A 6,173-nucleotide genomic window follows, 5' to 3' on the forward strand; every position below is an offset into this window, starting at 1 on the left:
CTGGAGAATAACAAAAAGCTCATTTTTCTCGGTGGAATCAAAAGGCATCTCTAACACCAAAATCTCTTTTGAGTGCTCATGATAAATTGAGATCTTGCAGTTCTTACTGGTGTCAGTAAAGACATTTGCGCCATGCACAGGCTCATCAACTATTGTCTTACAAGGGGGCTGTACCAGAATATGGGACAGCAAGGGAAGGAGAAAGCATGTAGAATGGGGGCTTAGTGTAGCCCATTGAGCAATGTGCCCATGGCCAATATGCATCATGACTTCTCTGGCTTCCAGTTTAAAGGTTAAATACAGTAAGGGTCTTTTCCCTGTTAGATGAAAAGCTCTTTTTACTGCTTCAAGGGCAAGTTTTCCCAGCATTTCAATATGGTTTGGTAATAGCATTCCTGGATAGAGGCCAGTATCCCTTCCAAGTACAAAAAATTGGGTCTCATCATGTACACATATTCCAAAATTTTACTACCTTGATATAGTACTGCAATAGGACATTTTGGTCTACTAAAGAGACCTCTATAGGACACATGGGGTCCCATCTCGCTGTTTCAGATTTAGAAGCAAGAGCAATGATCTTATAAATGGCATCCTTCACAGAGGAGGTCCATTTACAAGGGGAGTTTAGATCAGACTCTCCTTTCAAGATGTCATTATAAAGGCTGCAATTAAAGAAATAGGAATAGGGGCATGAGTCCTTAGCCATTGAATTTGTCCAACTAGTTTCTGAAATAGGTTCAGAGTATTCACCTTGTCTAATTGTAAGTTAAGTATCTGATTAGTTACTGTAGAAGTCCCCATGCAGAGCCCCAGGTAAATGATGGGATAGTTATGTTAGATCTTTTCTGGGGCTACCACCAGTCCATGTAACACTTATGGTCTCTTTAAGCAGGGCAGAGAGATCTTTCCCACTGCTCATTGATAACAGTATATCATCCATATAATGCAGTATCATGGCATGAAGGCACACCTTCCTAATTGGTTCTAGCACTTGTATTACATACGCACAAGGTAGGGCTACAACACATCCCTTGGGGGAGAACTTTCCATTGGTAGCACAGATCAGGCCCTGCATTGCTTATAGAGAGAATGGTAAAACCAAATCTTTTCTTCTCTGGGGCCAGAGGATGGAGAAGAAACAATCTTGTATGTCTATTACTGTAGCTGGCCAAACGGTGGGTACTAGATTAGGAGATGCCATGCCAGGCTGTGGGGCTGATCAAAAAAAGAGCCTAGATATCATCTTTCAAGAAATTATCAAGAAAAATTGTCATGATATTCTAGAACCCAGAAGGTAAAATAGAAATTGAAAGAATCCACCAATCACCTCCTGAAAGAGATCCCAAAATGAAAACTTCCAGAAATATTATCTCCAAATTCCAGAACTTCCAGATCAAGAAGAAAGTATTGCAAGTATCCAGAAAGAAATAATTGAAGTAGAGTGCAGCCACAATCAGGATAAAACGAGATCAATTTTTACATTAAAAGATTGGAGGGCTTAGAACATAATATTCCAAAAAAGAGCATTGGAACTAGAATTAAAATCAAGAATCACCTACCCAGCAAAACTGAGTATAACCCTTCAGGTGAAAAGGATATTCAGTGAAAGAGAGGATTTTCAAGTGTTTCTAATGAAAAGATCAGAGTTGAATAGAAAATTTGATTTTTCAAATACAGGCCTCAGAAGAAGCATAAGGGAGGTCATCAGAAATGTCAGAAAGGTCTTAACAAGGTTTATCTGTTTACATTCTGACATGGGACGATGATACTTGTAACTCAATAGAACTTTCTCATTACTATAACGGTTAGAATATATAGACAGGAGGCACAATGTGAGTTGAATATGAAGGGATATCTAAAAAAAATTAAGGGGTGAGAAAAGAATGTCCTGGGAGAAAGGGAAAGGGAGAGATGGAACAGTGTAAGCTATCTGCCATAAAAGAGGCAAGAAAAAGCTTTCAAAGTACAGGAGAAGTGAGGGAGAGGAAGGGAATGTACTTTATTCTCATCAGAATTGGTTCAAAGAGGAAATAACACACACTCAATATGAGTATAGAAATCTATCTTACACTGCAGGAAAATAGGAAATGAATGAGATATAGAAAGGGGGAAGGTAATAGAAGAGAGGGCATATTGGCAGAGGAGTGGCGAGTAGCAAAAACACTTTTGAGGAGGGTCAGAATGAAAAGAGGGAATAAACGGGGGAAATGTACTGCCCCTTTCTCAGGACAAAGAATTGAAAAGTTAGGGGATGCTCTTCAGTTGGGGAATGGCTGAATAAATTGTGATATGTGGCAAAGATAGAATATTATTGTTCTCCAAGAAATGATGAGCAGGATACTCTTAGAAAAACTTGCCAAGCCCTCCATAAACTCAAGCAAAGTGAAATGTATTGTGTTTGTTGTGGGATGAGCTATAGAAGACTTTGCTATTCTCATCAACACAATGATCTATCACTACTCTGAAAGACTCATGATGAAAAATGCATCCATACCCAGAGAAAGAACTGCTTGTGTCTGACTATAGATTGAAGTGTACTTTTTTTTAAAAAGAAAAACTTTTCCTTTTTGGGGGGGGGAGAGAGGGAGATCTGTTTTCTTACATGACTTTTTTTCTTTTTTTTTTGGGGGGGGGGTTGAGGCAGTTGGGGTTAAATGACTTGTCCAGAGTCATAGCTAGTATTAAGTGTCTAGGGTTGAACTTGAACTCAGGTCCTCCTGACTTCAGGGCCAGTGCTCTACACACTGCACCATTTAGTTGTCTCATGTAACATGACTTTTATGAAAACATTTTGCATAACTTCATGTGTGCCTTCTTGATGAGGATGGAGAGGAAGGGAGAGAATCTGGAACTCAAGTTTTGAAAAAAAATGTAAAAAAAAATTGTTTTATATTTAACTAGAGGGAAAATATTAAATAAAAAAAATTATTGAGCTGTAAGACCCCCCTCCCCCTCCAAAAAAAAGCACCTTTACCCAAGTGTTGAGCTACATTCAGACCCTCGATTTGTTAGTGGCATTGTAGGGTGTATATAAACATACAATTGTATCAAAAATTCCTATAATTGACAGCTCTAGTAGAAGCCAAAGTATTGGGGGGAGAAACATTTTGTGTGTGTGTATGTGTGTGTGTATATATATATATATATTTTTTTTTCCCTCTAACAAAAAATATAACTTATTTGTTGACTGTTACCAGATAATATAAATTGTACTTTCTGGTAATGACATTATTTATTTTGACAGAATCACTAGAATCTCTTTAGACTATAACAACATGGATCAGTAAAATTAAATAGAAAAAGTTATGTAAGTTATATGTAGGTATTTGCATTTAAATGGATAATATGCGATAATTTAAGCTCATTAAGGAAAAAAAGATGATGATTAAAGATTTATAAATAATTTGTCATCCAATAAAAAAGTGTTGAGGTTTGTTTTTTTACATAAAAGCACTATCTGGATTGTGGTTTATGCTAAAGAATAAAAGCAGTGACAATTTTAATCACAGTGAATTTATTTTATTCAATCTAAATTTATAATAACAACATAATATACAGGCATAATAAAATTAGATATATGCAAAATAATTAACTGGTTAGTACCTTACAAACAAACTCAATTTTTATCACCTTTTTGATGAAAAAAAAAAAAAAAAAGACACATCTGGAGAAAATACAGCATAACTGGTAAAGAACTCCAGATGGTCCCTTCTGCCTCTGAATTTAACGTTTTATTCAATATATTAAGTTATTTAAATGCATTTCTTCACCCAAAGGGAATAGGCTCAAGAAAAAGTAATTCTGTTTGTAATTTTACTTTTTCTATTGACACGTAAGCTAAGAAGTAGGCTGATTTTGCTACTTTTATAACATTTACTTTGAACTATTAAACCAACATGCATAGTAACCCATATTTCAAGTTAAATCAACTTCTTCTAAGACTGGGAAGTCTCAAGTGGAATATGTTACATACTAACACAGCTGCTGAACACAGGCTATTATACTGAAACAGTTTATCTATGAACTAAGGCAGCACTGCAAGATTTACTTTCTTTCAAAAGAAAGTTTTAATAGTTTCAGGTAAGTTAGAACCTGGTCTTTTCCTTGATATGTGGAAGTGTCTTTTTGAGGTGGGCTTAATGGTTTGAGGAAAAGAGCAACAAAATTGAGAATCAGGACAGGAAATTGTTCTTGGAAATATGTTCATAGTTTGTCTATCAAGTTACTAAAGATTTTAGGGAAGACCTTAAGCAGAATTAGAAAAAAAAATCAGTACAGAAGTTAAGGAAAATTTGTTCCAGTCATTTGTCCATTGTCTTACACTTAATTGCCCATAAAATTCTCTTATTTAGAATTTTTAGCAATTCACTTGTAGTTTGACAATGAAAAATTTTGCTCAGTCATAAAAGTCTCCAACTATGTCACTCAGAGAATTGTTTCTTTTTTTAGAATAATGAGTATCTTTGCTAAATATTCCTTTCAGGAATATTTGTTCTTTCATGTATATTCCACTAACCAGATGGTATGAAAAGTGAAAAATAATCACTGTGCTCTGCACCAAATAGAGAAAATAAAAGATCATATTTCGTGTTAGTGCCTTAATTGAAAGAAAACATGCCATGATTTTTTGGGGGAGAGAGGGAAGGAGGGCAATACAGTTTGCAATAGTAATTGGGAAAAAAATTTTGAAACAAGTTTCTCCAAAGAAGGCCTCATTTCTCTCATGTATAGGGAACTGAGTCAAATTTATTTCAAAAAGCCATTCTCCAATTAATAAATGATCAAAAATATGAACTATGCCCACAGGACTATAAAATCATGCATATCCATTGATCTAACAATACCACTACTAGGCATGCATGTCAAAAGAAATTTTTAAAAAGAAAAAGGATCCATGCTTGGGTTGGAACATGATACTTTGTAAAGAGGACTTGATCTCCAGATACACTCATAGTTATTTGCTTGATTTTCATACTGAATAAAGTTCTAACTCCTAAACCTATTTATTCAAGATCCTCCATAATTTGGCTTCATTACATTTTTCAATGCATTCTTCATCCAGTTGCCTGCTGAATTCCTACCCTTCCTTTAAACCACTTTCTAATGCTTTTATCAAGTATTATGGCTGTTTTATGGCGCATTCATTACCACCACCACTAGGTTATAAACTTAGGAGGATACATTCTGGCTAGTATCTAGTACAATTCTCTGCATACAGTAAGTATGTAAATTTTTGTACAGTATGTTATATACAGTAGGTTAGTAAATTTTTAAACTGAATATAGAAAAATTATAGCTCTAATTAGCACCTTTGACGTCAATCAGCTGCCTCACAAAAGGTTACACTTGATTATGGGACGAGAAAGGCAATTCAAAGGAACGAGGACATGGACACAACACAAACCCACCATCAGCAATGAAGAATCTCCAATATAAAGATGCTAAAAAAAATTATGTTTTCATGACACCAAGCATATTTTCTGAAGAGACTCTTCAATTCTGAGTCAGTCTTTTTTACTTTGATGGGACAAATATTTGATAATAGATTTCATATGGATAAATGCCAGTTATCAGATGCTTTTTGTTAAATCTAATTTGAATAGACATTTCACTACAGAAGAGGCCTTAAAAGTCTGAAATCTGTGGCATTTAATACTCAGTTGAGAAATTGGTTAGCAAAATATGAGAGGGCAAAGAAAACTGATTTTTGAACTAGATTCATCCCCTATGGAAATTTCCCCACAGGAATTTTCAAATTTATATATGTGCATGATTTATTGTCAGTCTATACAGATACAAACATGCACATAAAAAGTACATACACGAGCATTAAGACTTCATAGGTATACTATGTATTCCAAACTGAGAGAAACAAAAGAATAGCTCTGGAAAACAGAAAACTAGAAATGTATCTTTCTTTTCCCTAGCCCCGACATCTGTTTATTCCTGTTTTCCTTCCCATATTATGCTCTGTCTCTCAGAGGAAAATAAAGAAAGTGCTCTGATAGCAGGGCAATAATTTGGTTCCTCTTTATTGAAGGCAAAAGGGATAAAAATTATGATCTTATTGTAATAGGATACTCCCTTCAATTACAGGACATCACCTTCTCTAAAACTAACCACCTTAGAGTTTCACCGGGATATTAAGTGACTTTTCCAAATAATAGTCAGTA

This window comes from Sarcophilus harrisii, chromosome X (assembly GCF_902635505.1).
Source record: "Sarcophilus harrisii chromosome X, mSarHar1.11, whole genome shotgun sequence".
Lineage (NCBI taxonomy): Eukaryota > Metazoa > Chordata > Mammalia > Dasyuromorphia > Dasyuridae > Sarcophilus > Sarcophilus harrisii.